The following is a 22,361-nucleotide window of genomic DNA, read 5'->3' as shown; positions in this document are numbered from 1 at the left end:
TAGATTTGTCAACTTAGTATGCCATAGGCTTCTGTCATAGGAAAGGGACTTATGACCTGTATATCCCAATCTGACAGTAGAATATAACAATAAAAGCAAATGTAAGATAAAAATTGCCGTTGCACATTAAAGGAGACATTGAGAATTGAGGCAATGTAGAAATAAAGTATACTTTGTTCGGTGAATCTGAGATCCATACGAGAAGCACTATGGCATAGTGGAAAACACAAGGAAACTTTGATGTCAGATATCCCCGGGTTCAAATCCTGACTTCTTCAAATTCTAGTTCTGTGAATGGGGCATAATCATTTACAAATCTAGGTTCCTCATTTGTAAAATGAGAGTAATTTCTATCTCAAGTTAAATATGAAGATGAGTTGAATATATATAAAATGGTTAATACAAAATAATTTATCTGTTTCCTCAGTGACTATCTTCCAACTCTGAATTTTTTAGGTCAAAAGGCCTTTGCTCTGAAAATGAATAGCAGCAGCAGCAGCAGCAGCATTTGCAGTAGTAGTAGTAATAGTAGAAGTATTGCATTCTCCATTGAGATCGAAAGAGATCAACAATTAATCTCATTATTTATCTCAAATTTGGTAATGTTCATTTTGATTTGGGTCACATTTTTGTATTTTTTGAAGTTTCTTTTGGGGATATTCCATATTTTTAAGATGGGACCTCTGAAAAGATAAAAGGCCAAGAGGCAAGTGGAGAGCAGATGCAGACAGTTATTTATATGCTTCTGGCTCCTACTTACAAGGGTGATACTCTAACCCCTCTAAAACTAATTGGCATTTGCGGTTTAAGCATCTCTGTTGACAGTGAGGATTGGCAGAAATGCTATTACACAATTGTTTGCTTTTGCTCTTGTATTGATTTTAGAAAGACGCTTCCTTCTGGAGGTGAAGCTCCCTGAATGGATAATTACCACAGGAGATGAGAAAGAAGAGAGGTCATACTTTAAGGTATTTTATTGAAATTATTCCTCTGCAAAATAAAATAAAATGAGTTAGAGTGAGTTAGTAACCTATGCTTGCATGCTAGCAAAAGGCAGATGGGTCAAGAATAAAATAACAGGTAGCTCTTAAGTAAATAGAAATGTATTTCCTCAAGCAGTTCCCAGGGCTGAAGGACAAATGAGTTCATTCACTCAAACGGTACTATTATACTTTAAAGAATGTCTGTCTTCTGGTTGACCTTCTTTGAAAAATAAGCATTTCTGCCAGATGTTGATTTTCATTAAGAATTTAAACTACAGCTTGAAAAAATCAAACATATTTTGAACATACCTGTTTTTTCTTTAGGTGTCCTTATATCTCTCTTGATAACCTTGTCATAACACCATTTTGAAGCCAGAAATCTTAGAATAGATGTGGCTCTTTATGATCCATAGATTCAATTGTTTGCCAAGACTGTTTGATTTCCCTTTGAATCATCACTTAAATCTACTGCTATTCTATATTTGGAGTTACCAGCAAAAATCAGGCATTCAGCACTTCTTGTTTGGACTATTGCAGTAGCCTCTGCTGCAATCACAGAGTTGTCCCGATATCCTCTTTTCCTCTCTATCTAAGCAATAGAAACCCTGAATTTTAGTGGAATTTATGACTTCCAGGGATAATAATTGTGTTCTTAGCCTCTTTTACAGCTGAATGTGGCTATGTTGAGGCTAAATTCTCACCAAAAGGACATAATTAAAGTGGTATGAACAAATTTTATAATGTGTCCTTAAAGTCAAGGGTAACATGATTTTTCTCTTTTTGTTTTGTTTCTTTCTTTCTTCCTGCTTCTAGAATACATACGTGATAGATGGAAGTGGAACAATTATCTTGAACTATGACATAAATGCCCAATGCTGAGGATGGTAAAGTAACAATATAGAGAAGTCTAGATTCTTATTAACTAAGAAACTGTTTTGATAACCTTAGACAATATTTAAACTTACTTTAAGTTACTGATATATGAGGTCTTCTTCATTTGAAGCTAAAACAAATCATAACAATCAGAGCCTCTTAACTATTTCCTTTGCCTTACTCTTATAGCTCTCTAAACCGTGCTTTCTGAAATATGTGTTAGCATGTTATTCTTGTGTTTAACACCTTTCATTTACAGAAAGTCCAAAATTACCAAAGACACCGAGTCCATCATAATCTAGTTCTTACATTCCTAGCCTGTCTAGCATCCATTGCAGCACATTCATACAATGTCCTTTAGCCATTCTAAACTACTTGCTGCCTAAATATGCCATTTTCTTTCTTTACTGCCATCTATTCTTCACTCTGCAGAGGAATGATCCTAATGAATTCTAACTCAAGTGTTGTCACTCTTTAGCTCAAAATCTTCAGTAGCTTCCCATTTCACTCAGAGTAAAATTCAAAAAACTTATATCAGCCTCTGAGGTCTCACTTGACTTAGGGACCCATCATGGCTTTTCCAATTCTCTTGCTTATTCTGCTCTAGGTGCTTTTGTCATCTTTCTAGTCTTTCAACATGCAAGATGTGGTCCAAATTCAGGAACATTTGCACCGCCAGCTCTTATACCTAGAATGTTCTTTCTTATACAACTTTCTTCTCATATCACCTTTATAGTGAGGTTTTCCTTGACCGCCCTACCTAAAATTACAATCTCCCTTTCCCACACCAATTTGAACACTTATCTCACTTCTCTGCTTTATTTTTTCTACAGAACTTATCACTTTAACATATCATATAATTTACTTATTTATTTTAGTATATGACTCTCTTAACCCTACTAAATGTAAGCCACACCTAAAATCATTTATTTCTCTTGTTATTCAGTCCTGCTTCTGCAGAGCCTAGAACAGTGCCTGCCACATAGTAAGTGCTCAGCAATTTATTAATATTGACTAATGTATCCCAAATATATGGTGTATTTTTGCCTTAAACACCAAAAGAGAACTCTATGAAGACTTTCATGACTATGTCCTCCCCCAACACAAATTAATAACCACAGTTTTGAAATATATGTATATCTATATCCAAGCACTAAAATTTGTGGTAATATAATATAATATATGTATATATATATATACACATATATACATATATATATATATATACACACACACACATTTGTGAGAATGAGTATTTTTAATAAAAATAAGATTTGAAATCTATTTGAATGTTAAATTATAAAGAAGCAGTTATTATATTCCACAGCAGAACTCTATGAGGAATAATTTTATTTTTCTGTTCAATGATCTCCTATTCAGACTCTGAATATAAAGAGATAGTGTTCATGGGGGTCACATTTTCATATTCACTACTGCTAATGAATCTTGAAGTCACTATATGTGCATTTCATGTCTGAAATTGGGCAAGTCATGGTCTGAAATCATGTAGACAGATGGACTCTCATACCCTGCCTGCTTTGGGAGCTGATAGAAAAGTGTTTGCTGTCTCAGCATGATAAATATTTTATGAATGTTTATAACATTATTTTATAATTATGTATATATTTTATGTGATTATATTATATATGTATATTTAACATATGTGTGTATATATATTCTATAATAACTATTTTATCTAAAGATGATAATGATGTATATATCTCTTTGTTCCCTTATCGAGAGCAGAAACTCTGTCTTTTTTTTTTGGAAAATCTGCACACAAAGCAGAAAGTAAGAGTGTTAGTTAAGATCTTCTTGGCTATAAGTGATAGAAAACAGAGATGCGAACTGGCTTAACCAATAAAATGTAAGGTGGACTCCAGACGTTTAATGCTCTGTCACTAAATCATGTCATTCAAGACCCAGAAACTTTCCATCTGTATTCTTTGCTTACTTATGAGCAGCTTTATATTGAGGCTGAATCATCTAGTAGTTGCAACACAGCCACCAATAACATTCAGGTTAATGTGACTCATTGCCCTTGTCCTTTAGAAAAGATAGATACACTCAAGGAGGGAGTAAAGAACATTTAAAAGGAAAATAATCTCCTCCTCCCCTACTATGGAAATAAACTAATTTCTTTACACACTTATCCCTATCAAAGGGTATGTCATAATCTGTTTCATTAGCATATTATCTAGAAATGTAGATGGGAAAAAAAGCTGGGGAAAAAAGCGGTTTTCTTGAGAAAAAAAGATGAGAAGTGTTGGAACAATTGATGTTAATTAAGCAAACATGCTTATTAAGCATGTAGGGGTAGTCAGTACTATTTTTTTTGTGAATACTCCTTGAATACTGCTTGTTCTTAGAAACTTGTAAATATTCAATTTAAGGGCTTTGCAAAAATTTATCAAACAAATAATATTGACATATAACAGCACCTTTCAAGAACAATCTCCAATTCTCTCATAAATGATATTTCCATTTAGTCTAATATTTTTTGAAACTCAAGTAGGTTATTTTAATTTTGTTTTATTTCTTTCTGATCATTTTGGGTTAGAACCTACCACATCCTATTTCTAAATTAATGTTTAACCTATAAAATTTATATTATAATTTTTGTCCCTTTGAGGAAAACTAAATAATACTGTTTAGTTGAAAGTCCTAAAGCCTTCCGTGAATTCTAAACAGTACCTCAGTTTCCAGTGATTTGTCACATTTGAGCTACCATAAAGCCCACTACCACTGTTGGACTCTTGTAGCATCAAGTCCTTGGTTATTTCACTAGGAATGTACTCTGTCCTTGGTAATGCTTGCAGACAAGAAGAATTCACTATCCACCATGGCTAACTTGCTCAATTTGAACTGTTCTTATATGAATTCTGGTATATATTCCCTATGGTTTCCATCCAGGACCTAAATATGTTTCACATTCTCCTAATCCACATGGTTACATGGCTGTTTCCTGCTTGCCTGACCTGAACCTTCATCTCAGAATAATAACAGACTCCATTTAACTCCATGCCCATCTCCTGACTCAACTCACCTAGAGAATCTGTATGACATTCTTCTTTCCTCAAATTGAATCATAAAATGGTTAATCTATTCTTTTCAGATCCATACTGACTAAAAAGAGATTAAAATAACTTTTTCCTATGCATTTAGAAATAACCCCTGAATTACCTACCCCAAATAATAACATTTCTTTCACACTAAAGAAAATGGTATACCAGAATGATCAGTTACTAAACAAAACACCTTGTAATTTAATATTCGAGCACAAAATGGTATGATAAAATAGACATAGGTGTTTGAGACACAAAGATTAAGCTTTGAATCCAAATGATGACTCCTATTACCTATGTGACTTTGTGAGTTATTTAACCTTTAGGAATTCCCATTTCTAAAGTTAAAATGGGAATACAATTGTTTTATTGAAGAGCTGTGGCAAATATTAGAAGTTTTTTGGAGGATATAATACAGTGTCTGGTATAGAAAAGGAAGAATCAAAAAATCACAAACCTATTAATATAGTTATTATAGTCAAAACTCATAGATTTTATCCAAAGTAAGGCTATTATTAGATGGATATAGCAAAGGAGCTTCTTTATCTCTTATGATAAACCATATGATTTTGACTCTATGGGTAAAATTAGATCACACATTATTGTATTTTAAATAAAAAGACCATGATTTTCACAATGGAAACTACCACTGTAGTAGTTTTAAAATTTTTGGTAGTTTTAGAAAATAAAGTTTGCACAAAAATAGAAATTTTCCTGAAGTTTTCAGATGTAGGTTAGTGACAGAGCTTGAAAGCAAATAAATATATTACATGTGTGGAATATTTAAGACTAAGGATACACCAAACACAAGCATCATTTTTCATTAAAACAGAGATCAATCATTAAATGAGAGCTCAGCATTTTACCACAAAGCTGTGGGTAAAATATCAAATTTTTAAGGACCGAAACTCACAATGACTCCATCCATTTAGAAATAGTGATAGTAATATCATCTGTTTATTGGGCTTCCTTTATATCTCAGACCTTGGGAAGTGTAAGTAAATTTCAGAGGTCTAACATGTTGCTGACATATTGCTGATATGTGATTACTCTTAATTATTGCACTCAAATAGCTCAAGTCAGAAAAATGAACTAGCCAAACCTTGTGAGCAATAAAAAGCCAAAATATTTGGGTAAACTACCAAGCCAGATCAAATTTCTTAATATTATTTCATAAATCTCTCCATTGGTTTTTTTCTTTAAAATTTCTATATTTTCTTCAAAGTTAGGTTTTATAATGGAAACTAAGCTGTTTTACCTTTGTCCAGAAACAAATACAAAAAATCATTTGCCCACCAGACCAAATTTTCTGAACTAAATTTATTTATGTCTAGTTTGCTCAAGGGGTGTGTGTGTGTGTGTGTGTGTGTGTGTGTGTGTGTGTGTGTGTACGTGTGCGTGTACACGTGCACTGCTTTGTTATGAAAGTATGAGTGGAGTGGTAGGATGGAAAATCAGAAATCACATATCAAATATGCATTATTTCTAGAAAAACTGTTTGTTCAAAAAATATATATAGACAAACAAGTCCATAAGAAAAGGAACTACATAAAAATGCATAGTATAGAATACATCAAGGGACTGAGCTAGAAAAAACAAGATGAAACAAACACTACAGAGACAAGTGGGAAGAATTAGCAATGTCTTCCTTTTCTTTCTTTCCCTCATACTACTGTTATGTTTTTGTTCAAATTCACCATTATTTCAAGACACAAATGGTATTTTCACATTTGTTTTTTTATTTTTAATTTTTGCATTGAAATAGCACACATTTCTTGAATATCTTTTATATTATTGTTTTTTAATTGTTTATTTGGGTAACATTGGCTAATACAATTATATAATTTTCAGGTGTATATTATAATTTGACATCTGTATATTCTATTGTGTGTTTACCACCCAAAGTCAAGTTTCCTTCAGCTACTATATATTTGATCCCCTTTACTCACTTCACCCTCCCCCTACCTTCCTATATTCGACTCTATCACACCATCAACCTCTCCCCTCCTCTCCCACTCCCTACCCTCTGGTAAACACTAGTCTATAGTCCATCTCTATGAGTTTCTGTTGGTCCTCTTCATGTGTTGCTTTTGGGTTTATATCTCACATGTAAGTGATATCATGTGATTTTCAACTTTTTCTGTATGGCCTATTTCACTTAGCATGATTATTTCGAGATCCATCCACGTTGTTGCAAAAAGCAATATTTATCTCTTCTTATGGCTGAGTAATATTCCATTGTATATATGTACCACAGCTTCTTTAGCCAATTATCTATTATAGGACATTTCGGTTACATCCATGTCCTGGCCACTGTGGATAATGCTACTCTGAACATCGGTGTATAAATATCTTTTCAGATATGGGTTTTCAAGTCTTTGGGGACTGCTGGATCATTTGGTAGATCAATTCTTAGTTTTTTGAGGAAATTCCATGCTGTTTTCCATAGTGGCTGTACCATTTTTACAGTCCCATGCACAGTGTATGAGGGTTCCTTTTTCTTCACATTCTCTCCAGCATTTGTTATTACTTGTTCTGTTGATTATAACTATTCTAACAGGTGTGAGTTGGTATTTCATTGTGGTTTTGATTTGTATTTCCCTAATAGCTAGTGATGTTGAGCATCTTTTAATATATTTGTTGACCTTTTATATGTTCTCTAGGGAGGAGTGTTTGTTTAGTACCTCTGCCCATCTTCTGATTGGATCATTTGGTTTTTTGTTGTTATTGAGTTGAATGAGTTCTTTGTATATTTTTCATATTAAGCGCTTATCAGAGGCATTGCTTGCAAATATATTTTCACATGTAGATGGTTATCTCTTTACCTTGTTGATGGTTCCTTTTGCTGAGCAGAAGCTTTTTAGTTTGATGTAATCTCATTCATTTATTTTAACTTTCACTTTCCTTGCTTTTGAAGTCAAATTCATAAAATCCTCTTTAAGTCCAAGGTCCTTGAGTTTAGTTCCTATATGTTCTTCTATACATTTTATTGTTTCAGGTCTTATATTCATGTCCTTAATCCATTTTGAGTTAGTTTTGGTGTGTGGTGATAGACAACAGTCTAGTTTCATTCTTTTGCAGGTGGCTTTCCAATTTTCCCAGCACCATTTATTGAAGAGGCTTTCCTTTCACCACTATGTTTTTGGCTTTTTTGTCATAAGTTATCTGTCCATATAAACATGGGTTTATTTCTGGACTCTCAATTCTGTTCCACTGGTCCGTGTATTTGTTTTGCTTCCAATACCATGCCATTTTGATTACTGTCACTTTGTAGAATAATTTGAAGTCGGGCAGAGCAATGCCTCCAACCTAGTTCTTTTTTTCTCAGGATGGCTTTGGCAAGTCGGGGTCTTTTGTGCTTCCATACAAATCTAACGATTTTTTTGTTCTATTTCTTTAAAAAATGCTGATAGGATTTTGATGGGGATTGCATTAAATTTGTATAATGCTTTAGGTAATATGGTCATTTTAACTATGTTGATTCTTCCAATCCAAGAACATGGAATATCTTTCCATTTCTATGTTTCTACTTCGATTACTTTTAATAGTGTCTTATAGTTTTCATTATATAGGTCCATCACATGTTTTGTTGAATTTATTCCTAGGTATTTTAATTTTTTGTTGTAGTTGCAAAATGAATTATTTTTCTATTTCTTTTTCTGACACTTCATTATTAGAGTATAGGAATGCTATGGATTTTTAACATTGATTTTGTATCCAGAAACTTTACTGTATTTGCTTATTGTTTCTAGTAGTGTTCTTGTGGAATCTTTAGGGTTTTACACAAATAATGACAGTTTGACTTCTTTATTTCCTATTTAGATGCCTTTTATATCTTTCTCTTGTCTGATTGCACTTGCTAGGATCTACAACGTTATATTGAATAACGGTGGTGATAGTAGACAGACTAGCCTTGTTCTTGATTTTAGATGGAAAGTTTTTAGTTTTTTGCCATCAAGTATAATGTTGGGCTTGTCATATATGGCCTTTATTATGTGAAGGTACTTTCCTTCTATACTGATTTTATTAAGTGTTTTGATCATAAGTGGAAGCTGTATCTTGTTGAAGGCTTTTTCTGTATCTATTGATATGATCATATGATTCTTATTTTTTAATTTGATTATGTGGTGTATTACATTAATGGATTCACATATGTTGAACCATCCCTATGCCTCTGGGATGAAGCTACCTTGATCGTGGTGTATAATCTTTTTAATATGTTGCTGTATTTGGTTTGCTATTATCTTCCTTAGGATTTTTGCATCTGTGTTCATGAGAGAGATTTGGTCTGTAGTTTTCTTTTTTTGTGTTATCCTTACCAGGTTTTGATATCAGAGAATAATTGGCCTCATAAAATTAGTTGGATAGTATTGCCGCCTCTTCAATTTTGGGAAGAGTTTGAGGAGAATTGATATTAAATCATCTTTGAATGTTTGGTTGAATTCACTGGTGAAGTCATCTTGTCCTGGACTTTTACTTGTTGGTGGGTTTTGATGATTGTTTCAATTTCCATACTGCTGATCAGTCTATTTAGATTTTCCAGTTCTTCTTGATTTAGTCTAGGAAGATTGTATTTTTCTAAGTACTGGTCCATTTCTTCTAGGTTATTAAATTTGGTGTTATATACTTTTTCACAGTATTCTTTCACAGTATTTTTCACAGTATCTGGTAAGATCCCTTGTATTTCTGCAATGTCATTCATAATTTCTCCCCATTCATCCCTGATTTTGTTTATTTGTATCCTTTCTCTTTTTTCTTTAGTGAGTCTGGCCAGGGATTTGTCAATTTTATTAACTTTCTTAAAGAATCAGCTTTTTGCTGCATTTATTTTTTCTATTGTTTTTTGTTTGTTTGTTTTCAATTTCATTTATTTCTGCTCTAATTTCGATTATTTCTTTCTGTTTGCTGACTTTACGCTTCATTTGTTCTTCTTTTTTAGTTTTTTAAGATGAAGCATTAGGTTGTTTATTTGAGCTCATTCTTGTTTTTGGAGATAGGCCTGTAATGATATGAACTTTCTTCTTATGACTGCTTTTGCTGTGTTCCAAAAGTTTTGATATGTTGTACTGTCATCATTTGTTTCATTGTACCTCTTCATCTCTCTTTTTATTTCTTCTCTGATCCAGTAATTCTTCAGTAGCATGTTGTTTAATATCCATGTATGTGTGGTTCTTCCTGCTTTATTTTTGCAGTTGATCTCTAGTTTCAAAGTGTTATGATCAGAAAACATGGTTTGTCTGATTTCAACCCCCTTATATTTGTTGAGACTATCTCTCTGTTTCAGTATATGGTCGATTCTTGAGAATGTTCCATGTGTACTAGAGAAGAATGTATAAGCAATTGCTTTGGGATGGAAGGCTCTTAAAATATCAATTATATCCAGTTGGTCTAATGTGTCATTTAAGGATGTGATTTCCTTATCGATTTCTGTTTGGATGATCTGTCCATATCTGACAGTGGGGTATTTAGGGCCTACTATGATAGTGTTTTGGTCTGTTTCTCCCTTTAGTTCTGTTAGTAATTGCTTTATATATTTTGAGACTCCCTGATTGGAAGCATATATATTAATATATGTTATGTCTTCTTGGCTCATGATTCCCTTTGTCATTATGAAATATCCCTCAGTATCCTTCTTCACCTTTTTTTTATTTTGAAGTCTATTTCGACTGATATCAGTATGGCTACTCCTGCTTTTCTCTAAATGCCATTTGCTTGAAATATCATTTTCCACCCTTAGCTGTGAGTCTGTATTTGTCTTTGGAGCTGAGATGTGTCTCCTGGAGGCAGCATATGGTTGGGTTTTATTTTTTGATCCATTCTGCAACTCTATGCCTTTTTATTGGTGAATTCGGTCCATTTACATTTAGGGTGATTATTGAAATACGAGGTTTTCTTATAGCCATTTTATGTTTTGCTTTCTGGTAGCTCGGTGTTTCCATTGCTTCCTTGTCCTTGTGTTTCTATTTTCCTTATTTTGGTTGGCTTTTGTGGGTTTTCTCTGTGGTTATTCTTGTTTTATGTTTTATACTTCAGTTCTGAATCTTCAGCGTGTGGTTACCATTACAAATATGTAAAGGATAGTTATATAGAGAGAGTCATCCATTTTCTTCTGTGCGTGCTTTGTCTGCATTCCCCTTTACGAGTTTGGATTTTTAAATCCTCCCTTTTTCAATCATTGTTACCTCAATTTGTCCCTATGTATGCTGAACGTTTATTACTATCTTGCTATAGCAATTCATTTATTATTAGTTAAGCCTATAATACCCTGTTCTTAGTAAGGATTGCACTTCTATGCTTCTATTTGCCTGATAGCCTCTTTACTCCTAATTATGGTTTTTGTTTGTTTGTTTTGTTTTTTGTCATTTTGTTTTAGGTGAGCTGACCCCTTTTAGTATTGCAGTGTAGGCCTTGAAATGGAGAATTTCCTCAATTTTTGTATGTCTGGAAAGGTCAGCCAAAAGAGAGCTTGGCTGGATACATTATTCTAGGCTGGTAGTTCTTTTTACTTAATAGTTTAAATATTTGATTCCATTACTTTCTGCCTTGTAAAGTTTGTGCTGAGAAGTCTGATGATAATCTAATGGCTTTTCTCTTATAAGTTATTGTTTTCCTGTCCCTGGCTACCCTGAGAATTCTGTCTTTGTCATTGGTTTTTGATAATTTTAATACAATGTGTCTTGGTGAAGGCTTTTTTAGGTTGAGGTAATTGGGTGTTCTGTTGACTTCTTGAATTCTAAGCTCTAGGTCATTCCTTAGATTTGGGAAATTCTCTTCCACTATTTGTCTGAAAATGCTTTCTAGCCCCTGCTCCTTTTCCTCACCTTCAATAATGCCCATTATTCTTATGTTTCCTTTCCTGATGGTATTAGCTAGTTCTTGAATTTCTCTTTCATTATTTGTCATTCTTCGGTTTCTCTCTTCTTCTGATTTATTTCTAGATTTCTGTCTTCGATATCACTGATCCTTTTCTCCATTTGTTCAATTCTATTTCTCAAGCTTGTTATTTCATTTTGCAACTCTTACAATGTGTTCTTCCTTTCCAGGAGATCTATTGTATTCTTTTTTAGGGTTTAAATCTCCTTGCTCTGCTCATTTAGTTATTTTTTCAATACCTGAAATCGTTGATATGACTAGTTTCAGAACTCACTGAGTTTTTTCAGAAGTACCATCCTGAATTCTCTGTAATTTAAGTTGCATATTTCTATGTCTGCAATCTTACTTTCTGGAGATTTTTCTTTCTTTCTGAGATGACTTATCACCTTGGTTGCTCATGGTGTTTAATGAACTATTTCTTCTCCTGGGCATTAATAGAAATGTAGTCTGCTTTTTTTTTTTTTTTCTAGAAAAAAGATTTATTATATAAAGGTCTCTTTTAGCTTGCTGCAAAGAAGGCATTTTTATTTTGGTTTCCAATAGGTGGTGTCTTAGCTTCTTGGATACCTGCCCTCTGGGTTGGGGTTTGGGGGCTGCCTCTCAGCCTCCGTTTTGCAACAGAGGTTGATACGAATCAACTGTTGTTTCTCTGGTGTCTTCTTCTATACTTTCTGCCTTGACGACTTGGCCCTGCTGCTGGATGCATGGGACTCACAAAGCTTCCCAGGCAGGGCTGTTCAAGGAAGTTGCTGCACCTTCGTCGTTTCTGCTCCTCCTCCTACAGTGATCTCCAGCAGCGGCTGAGAGAGGTACCTTCTTTTTTTCTCCCAGTCCAACGCCCAACACCTGGGGTTCTAACCTGTGGTTCTTATATACATATCTCATGCTTAGACATGCAGATGTGTTGTTTGGGTGTTATTTATTGAGTTTTAGATGTTCAACTTATTTTTGTCTCAAGGAGAGAGATCCAGAGACCTCTCTCACTCTGCCAAGTTTCCTTCCTGGTCCAGAGTAAATTTTTTAAAATAGTTTTTTCCAAGTTCTTTTTATTAGTATGTCCTTATGAAGCTAATTTTTCCCAGAGCTTCTGCATGGGATCGGAGTGAAGCCAGTTTCCCTCTTTTATATATACTTTTTAACTTCCTGGAGTCAAAACCAAGTGTTGACATTCATAGCCAGAAGTGATCCAAGTGCTACATTAGCATCTATTTATTAAAGATGATCTTTCATGTACAGTACAACTAAGACATTTAGCCTAATTTACTACACTAACATTTCTAAGTTGGCTCTGAGTAGGGAGTTGTGCCAACAGCACTGTGTCTTATGGTGAAATAGTGCATTATCAGTATCTATTAATAGAATTTTAGAAGTCACTAAAGAGCCCAGAAAAAGATTTTACCTTCTTGAAGCAGAAATATTGCTGAGTTCTGGAAATCTGTACAACACATTAGATGGAATAGCTTTCCTCTTTTAAAAATTGTGGTTAAAAATGTGTAATGGAATACTGTCAGTAATTTAAATGGAGTGTACCTCTTTCTTTCAGACATTAATGGTATTTGTTAAACTTTGTAATTACTATGCAAATGAGCGCTGTACTTAACAAATGGCAGTGCCAAGAGTACAACAGAGAAAAACAGTTTGAAATTCAAACTAATACAAAATAACCTTCAAGTCTCATAGAACTCAAATATTGTATTTTTTATTACTTTGAATGCAGTATTTGGATGAAAGCAATGAGGACTTGTCTTTGTTCTTAATACTTAGATAGCAAAAGGCTTAGAGCCAGAGATTTGAAAGCTTCTAAGACATATTAGCTCCCTGATCTTCACAACAGGTGGCTGGTATTTTTATCCATCTTTTAGAGATGAAGAAACCGAGTCCCAGAGATGCTTAACTCATTTGCTCAGGGTCACTTAAAGGAGCCAGTGACAAGAAAGGATCTGAATACTCCCAAACTCAAGGCTACTGTGAGAATCCCCAGACAGTAATCACTTGAAAGGAACTAAATTTATGGCTCAAATTATGATTTCAGAATATTAAACACGGACAAATTCAGTAAAATCTAGTTTCATTTCATGCCAGATAGATATTTTAGAAGAAAATGATCAAGTTTGGTTTAGAAGGAAATGGGTAAGTTTGGTTAGCCCCTCACAGGGAACTATCTGTGAGCTATTGAGTACCCTCTACATAAAGAAATCAAATGCTATAAAAAAAAAAAAAAAAGCAAGTACGTTTTACACATTTTTCTATCCCTGGTATTCAGTGGGACAGATTCTCAAAAATATTTGTTGGATGAAGGAATGAATATATGCTTGGCCTTCTGTCATTTAAGTAACTTTCCATTAACATTGCTCTTTTCCATCTCAGTCACTTTTCCTGCCTTCACTTCCAGGTCTGCAAAATGAACCAGTGAACAACAAAAACAGTTTTACCTTCCTCTGTTAATTTCTTTTCCTACCCTTGAACCTGAATCAATATGATTTTTTTTTAACATCTCATCTGTTTAGAATTTAGATTTCTACTTGAGATAATAGTAAAAACTAGAAGGGTCTAAGGACCTGGTCTGTTGATGGTAATGTGTTCTCTTCTTTAGGTGATAACTTGATATTTTAACAGTAAACTTAATAATTTTTAAGCCAAAATAATAGAGAAAAGAAAATCAGATGAACAGTTGATTTTATCAAACGTGGAGCTGGTAATGATGACATTCTTGATAACTGATGATAGGCAGTGAGTCTATCTCCAATGACTGAAGCCGAGAATATCAGGTATTTAGTATTCAAGCACCCCTTATAACTTGAGTGTGGGTATCTGACATGGTCTCAACTAGTCAGACAGTCAGGACTCCATTTTGAGTTTGAGTTAGGAAATGTCAGACAAAGAAACAGAGGCAATGAAGAATACACATTTGTGGAAGACTGCAGTGGAAGAGGCAACTGAGTTTTCAGGGCAGCAATGTCCATGGGCAAAGGCAGTGTCTGGTGTCTAGTACCTAGTGCCTGTGATGATAGTGAAGGTTCATTCTGTGGCATCCAGTGGTTAATGGTGGCAGCAATGATGTGTTTACAGGACTAGTTCTGTGGCATGATTGTGACTATGGTCTTAAGAGCTGTTCTCATTCCTCTTATTTTTCTATGTCTCAATTTGTGGCCTTGCTAGTGATTCTTCAAGTTATCTAATATCATTTAAAATAAATGTAATTGATCAGGGTCAGTTTATGTTGTTCATAACTGAGAACCCACACACCATATCAAGGCCAGCAAAGGAAGTGATCTCTAGGCAATATTTTTGTGCTTGAGATATTCTGGGGGAATGTAAGGAATATTGGTACATTTGGGGAAAAAAAAAAAAAACTCGATCTCTCTTTGAGAATCTTGGCTTTGCTGACTTACCAATACTGTGATCTTATTGGGAAACTTACTAAACTTTAGTTTTCTCAAAAGTACAAATTGGAATAACACTATCTAGTGTGAGGGCCAGTTTATAAACACACACACAAAAAAAATGTGTAATATGGTCCAGAACCTGGCATAAGTTAGCCACTAAAGAGATTTTTAATCCTGACCACTTCACCATAAATGTAATCTGCCTATAGTCACTCACCTCATCAGAGTGATGTGACAGTAATAGCAAGAGATATTAAGACAAAATAAATATCCAGAAATTTAAATAAAAATTAACTGCATTTTCTTTTACAAAGGCAAATAGAAACTCAGACTGCATAAGAAACATTGAGTTATAGGCTAAACCTATTATGAACATTTATTGCTCACATGCGCTCTAAGATGTTGTATCTCACAATAAAATATCCAGAGAGGAGGTCTTACACATGATATGATTTTACTTACCTCAGGAATGTTATTCTAATTGCTTAAAGAGGCAAAATGGGATGTCAACATTTGCTAATTGGATTAGAAAAGCTTGTATTCTTAAAGGGTATCTAATTGACAAATGGCAGCAGCTAATATAAAAGCCCTGGACTATCGAGTCATTCCATTATTGCTCTAATGGCAGGATTATGCTCTCCTGATGTGGAAGAAAAAAGGTTTTACTTTGTTTGTTTTGCTATATTTTCTGCTTAACCCTGGTTATACTGTTTTCCAAGGCTGAATGGAGTTGTAGAAGGCTCAAACAATCTAGGAAGACTGTGTCCCATTGGAAAAGTCATTAACACTTTCAGAGCCCCATTCTACTCACTGCTAAAATGGAGATTATGTTTTCTCTCTCGGGTTGTTGTGAGAATTAAATAAGATCATGCATGCAAAGTTCTGATTGCAACACCTGGTTCACTCTTTTTAAAATAGCTGCATTCACATAGATGTTCCCTCCACTTTCAGTCCAATGAGATGCATATTCATAGAGAATTGGGTCACATTTTGTCTGAACTACAGGTTTCTGCAGAGATGTGGGTTTGTCAAATCCACCAGCTGTCTTCACATCTTTCTATTCTCATGAGGTTTCTGAATTTTCCTTGCACTTTTATTGTCTCCCCAGAGGCAAGCTCCCTTAGGAATGAATCAGAGTGTAGACGAATGCTCCATTAATTTTCTTGTTGGTATTTTACAGCCAGTGGTGTAGATGACCCAAGGGCAGCTAGAAAAGGAGACAGTCAGACAGAGCCTGCAGGCCCCTGTAGACTTCTTTGACTATCAGAACACTGAGAATGATAAACTTTTAAACAGTCCCATGAGTTATAGAGAAAGCTTCCAGGGAAGAGATAGCAGTATTTGGAATAGAAAAAGAGGAAAAACTGGACAGCAAGAACAAAAATATTGGGCAACATCCCAGCATATTCCCACACAAGTCTTTAATTCTTTTCTTTGAAAATCTTAATTTAAATATTTTTTAAAAATTAAAAGACTATATAGTATTATAGGATGTTTAAGAAATGCAATAGACAAAAAAAAAACAAATCACTCAGATCTCTGTGTAAAAATACTATTTATTTTTAATTTTGTATATCCCTTCCAATATTTATCCATAGGGAAAATATGGTTCAGATATTAATAAAAAAGGGTACTTTCTACTTCATGTAATAATCTGTAATTTTCAATGGTGCCATATAGATTTAATTTTCATTACTTTTTTAAAAAGTTCACAATTAAACATTTCTATCATTTGTATAACCAAATGTCAATAGCTGGACAATTTTATTATTGTCTACAATAATTTAATCTATTTCTATAATAGATAATGTATGAAAGAACATCTTTGTTCTTTGACCATTGCATGCTCTATCTTTCAGATAATTCTTTAAGATAAATTCTTCAGAATGATATTAGCCAAACTGAGAGTAGGAATGTTTTTAATCTATATTGAAAATGACATGAACAGATTTTACTAATTTTTCTTTTAAAATATCTTAAAATAAAGAGAAATTTTACAAGTTCTAAAGTACTATTGGAAGGGAAAGGCATAGTGGGTATATCTGCCTTGTACAAATGGAGAGACTCAAACATAAAATATTTAAGTGATTTGCTTGAAGTGATACCTCCAAGCCATTCAGAGTAATGTTCCAGGACCTAAGCCAAACTTCCATTAGTTTCAGATCACTTCATTTGTCTTGACCCAAAAGACAACTTTGCAAACAACTTAATTTCACTGCTCACAAGTCATGCAGAGGATGATCAGTGAAGTCCCATCATGCATTGCAAAAATCCCAAGCATAAAGTGTTGCTCATTTTGGAAATACTCTTAATCTATCTTTGTGACAGGAAAACAACAATTTCTTCTTGGCTTCACAAAATACAAACTAACAAAGCTTAGAAAAACTAAAGATGACTGCCATTTAGTAAGACATGTCTGGTTAGCCAATTCATATTTGTTTCTATGTCAAAGTAACCTTTTACTTCTTGTCAATGCATTAACTTAAATTTGCAGAATGAGAAAAGCAATTTATGAATTAAGAAGAAAATATGTTTTTATTTGGCATTGTCCCAATTTGATCGATATCACTGAGATCACTTGAAATGAAATTGTTTCGGTCAATAGCTTGTTTCCTATTCTCTGACAGAGACATACAAATTTTTACAGATTGTAGTACTTAGTGACCTCTAGCAAATCTCCCATGCTGTCTATGATTCAGTACTTTTTTTCCCTAAAACTTTTTGCTGCAGAATTTTCAGTAGGAGAGGGGCACTTATCTTTATGATTATAGGACAACCATTTACAGAACTTTCTGTATTACACAAATATACTACTCCCTTAGAAAGGTAGAACTTTCCAATTGTGTATGATGGGTACCTGTAAAACCTTATAAAGTAATTCATTGTACTTTCAAATTTTGGTGATTTATTATTAGTTTGAAGGTAAAGTCTCAGTCAACTCTTTCAGAATATTAAATTTACTTTTGATTTAGGCTTCTAAGATAGCAGGACTTATCTAAAAATGTAGAAAATTTGTACATTAGAATTATAGAAAATTTACCCTGTAAGAAAGAAAAACTGTTGCTGACTCATTAATTTACATATACATTTTTATAGTTTTTTTCATTTTTCAAACATTTACTAACAACTGACTACATACCAGACTCTGCATTATAAGCTCAGCTGTAAAGATGAATAAAACAGTCCTTTCTTCAGAGAAGTTGCAAAATGAAGTAAACAGACAAATCAATAGAAGATTAAAGTTCACTGCAGGATATAAAATGCCACCAGAGGATGCAAAAGGACCCAGACAAGAGATAAAGAGGTAAAGAGATAGGAGAAGGGGACAGAAAAACACTTTGTTAGGTTTAAATGCAAATGATGCTTATTTCTTTTCCAATTATTATATATTTGTATGCTCGTAACACACTTACAATATAAAAATATATTATCTCTCATTTTGTAGGTTAAGAAATCATGATTGGGATGGACAGAGACTTACTCAAATTCACAGAGAATCAAGTGCAAGAGCTGGCATTGGAAACACATTCTAAATTCAAATCTCATTTCTTATGTATCATGTTGCTCAACATAGAATTATTTCCTTAGGAATTCTGCTTAGTATCTTTGGGTTATGAGAAGGCGCAGCTATCCTATACCTTCATAGAAGCCATGGTGGTTTTTCCTCTGATTCAGACTTTATTCCTTTTTCACAAAGATGCTTCAAGGGACTATAGGCCATTTATCTTTGGGTCTCTAATACAGACACAGTTTTGCATGTGGAGTCAGCACAACACATGCCACAAGAATAAATGGGGTTGTCCCCATTCATTCATTAAAAAAAATCTTTATAGTGTATCCATACTACAGTAGCTATTAGAAGGTGAAAATATGTCTTTGTGGATTTATAGATATGGAAGAGAAGGAAATTTGAAAACTAGTCAAATATGCTATTCTCGTCTATACTAGATGTTCTTTGTGAAGTTCTGAAGTTCTTAAGAAGTTCTCTGTTTCAAACAATACTGAGGAAAAACTGTCACTACTCTGTGGGGTACTCTCATTCCCATACCTAGGAAACATGTAAATAAAAAAAATCCATTTGACACATTGAGATGAAAGCAGTGAATTTGTATGTACCATTATTATTTATCTTGCTAACCCTATTATTATTTTTTATAATGTATTATAAGACTTATACATGCATGCCTTCCTTTTTTTTATATTTCATTCATTCATTTAACAATTATTATGAAGCAACTACTATATGCCAAGGATGGGCCTTATTCAACTCTATATACCAATTGACTATCACAACACGTGGTATTTAGATATTACAGTTGCCATTAGTGCTGTTCAGTAATACTTGGTTCCTTGTCTCTTTCCACGTGTAGAGTAGGCATATATCAAATGCTTTCTCCTCAAAAAGACAAATATAAAACTTAGTGATCAAACAAAGCAAAGTTACTTTAACTGCAATAGGACACTACTGTTCTGAGAGAATCTTACAATTGTGTCTGAAGAGGGACATCAGTAGGGAATATTTGCAGAGTTTTAAGTCATGAGCTGAGTGGTTTTAAGGTGTGCCTTGCAAAATAGGGCTTAGTGGAGATCGGGGGAGTTTATGACATCGTAGCTTTGGGTTGCTGGACAGAACAAAGTGAAAGTTGAGAAGCCAGCGTTAATAATCTGATGTTGGTTTTGGTCACTAAGTTTCTTTATTTGATTAACACTCATATCTTTCTCAATGACAAGTATTTTCTGGAATAAGTAACAAAATGATTTTTGCTCATCTTACATATTGTTTAACTTAGAGACAGAAAAACATCCTACCCACATGGTTACAGAGTTAAGCTTATTGTGTTTCTCATACTGCACTTAAAACATGCACCATGTGCCCTGTGCTGACCAATGAACGTGTGTCACAGTGACATGTTACTGCTGGGTAGAGTGTGTGCCTCAACACACTCTCTTTCCATTCTAACAATATCTGGAATGGTGTAACTAGTGGCTGGTTCATCAGCATGGGTCCCAGAGGGGAGGTGACAAGATAATGAACAGAGGTCCTAGTCATCCTGTCACCAACATGTAACCTGTGTAGGAAATAAACTTATTTTGTTAGAATTGATTAGATAAGTTTTGTTCCTGCAATAAGATCTAGTCTATTTTGAACAAAACAGATGCTAGGTATATGTTTGGTAAATATATAATATATAAATGAATAAATGAATGACTAATTCATCAATGCATTAAGCATAAACTCATCTCGAGTTTCCATTTAGGTCTCATACAAGTGTGTCCTGTTTTAATAAAATGACATATGGAAATCTGAACTTTAAAAAATAAATAAGGCCATATTTATTTACAATACAAAATATCCCTCCTGCTTGCATTCATTAAAAATAATAAACCCTTAACTTTCATTTCACTTGTTTATGACATAAAGCAAAACACAATATATCTGGATTTAGCTACTCTCTTATCTTCTTCAAGAATATGCTGCAAACCTCTTAATATAATTAATATAATTTTTCTTGTTTACAAGATAGTCTTTTAAAACCAAATATCTTTATGTAGCAACTTTTGGTGCTATGTAGAATATCATGTTTTCTAGTGAAATTCTATAGGTAGACTTTGGGGAGAGCAATTGGGGTAATTCATTCACTGATGGTTATGTTCAGAATAATGAAAACTTTTATCTCTCCTCTTCTGGAAAAGTAATCCTAACATTTATATGACATTATAATATTATGGAAATTACTACTATAATTATGTATCTTCTTAATGCCTGTATAATTCTAGAATGAATTAATAGTAATAGTGTAGTTGCAGATTGAGTGAAAAATTCTGCGCATTATTCTTGTCTCTGACAGCATATTCTTTAGTTATTCATAACATAACTAGTACAATAGTTTTTCATCTATAATTGTTTGCTGAATAGCTAGGCACACCTCATAATAGAAAGGGAAAATGAAAGGAAAAGAAAAGGTAGAGAAAAAGGAAATTTTTCAGTATCATCATGTATTGTTCTTGGTACATACCACATTTAGGAGTCTTGTGGGCCAACATTATTGTAAAAGAATGAGATAACATGGACTCATTTCTTTATGGTTCTTTATTTCTGGCTTTCAAAAGTTATGACTCCTACATGAGTTTGATTCTTCATGAGAAGTAGTTATCTAGTAGATCAAAGGATGAATCTATTATACAACATAGTCCATTATACCACTCTGTCCCTTACCACATCTCCATACTGAGCACTCACAAATCGCACATTTTCATTCAAATATTTTGCTGTAGTAGTAAAGACAGTTGTTAACCTTGAAAGCAGTAGAGGCTGTACATTTATTGCATACAAATATGAGTTGCATATTATATTGCAGCCAAAATAAACCATAGAAAAATAAAGACTTTTTGTAATAGTAACATAGTCATGCTATACATTCTTCTTGCATTAAAACCTTAAACATCTGTAAGAAATTTGTCACATGGGAAATGTGGACTTGGTAAATTTTCTCTGAGGAGCCTACCTTTTACAGTGCCTTCACATCGACATTTAAGTACACCACATTAACTGCATAAGATGTTATAATCCACTTTCCTTACAGTTTGTTTTGAATAAAAATAAGATAAAACCTATTTTGAGGTATATGAAGTCATATAATCCTATAACTTCTACTGACCTACTTTTTTCCATATATTTTATTGATTTTGAATAAGATTTAAAGATTAAAACTGGGAAATTAATTCACTTATTTAGCATGAGTTTACAGGTAAGCTTACAGATCCAGAGAAAGAATGACTTGAGATCTCAAAGTAAGGTTTCGTTATTTTAATATGTTGTTTGTAATTAAAAATAATTTTGTATTTTTAAATTAAAATTCTGTATTCCTGTTAAGGCAACTTCTTCTGATCTAGTTATGGTCTTTATTCCAAATACTATATCACTCTTGATATGGAACCCTTGCACACTGATAGTGGGAGTGTTAGATGGTGCAGCCGCTATGGAGAACAGTATAGCAGTTCCTCAAAAAATTTGAAGTAGAATTACCATATGGTCTACTTCAGGATATATACTCAAAAGTATTGAAAAAAAGTCATTAAGAAATATTTGTACACATATATTCATTGCAGAGTTATTCAAAATTCTTTCAAAAGGTTGAAGTAAACAGTGTCCATTGACAGATGAATGGCTAAATAAATGT

The 22,361-nt window shown here is 33.6% G+C and overlaps 1 long non-coding RNA gene across 1 annotated transcript; it reads left to right on the top strand.

Moving 5' to 3' along the window:
* The first annotated feature begins 492 nt into the window (after positions 1 to 492).
* On the top strand, positions 493 to 19,259 carry LOC107512762. Its single transcript, XR_001597387.2, has 5 exons — positions 493 to 599; positions 886 to 968; positions 1,797 to 1,867; positions 18,323 to 18,484; positions 18,626 to 19,259. It is a non-coding gene; the product is annotated as an uncharacterized LOC107512762 (long non-coding RNA).
* Positions 19,260 to 22,361: the final 3,102 nt, after the last annotated feature.

Source organism: Rousettus aegyptiacus, unplaced genomic scaffold (genome assembly GCF_014176215.1).
Source record: "Rousettus aegyptiacus isolate mRouAeg1 unplaced genomic scaffold, mRouAeg1.p scaffold_m13_p_3, whole genome shotgun sequence".
Classification (NCBI taxonomy): domain Eukaryota; kingdom Metazoa; phylum Chordata; class Mammalia; order Chiroptera; family Pteropodidae; genus Rousettus; species Rousettus aegyptiacus.
This window is presented reverse-complemented; position numbering and strand designations above follow the sequence as displayed.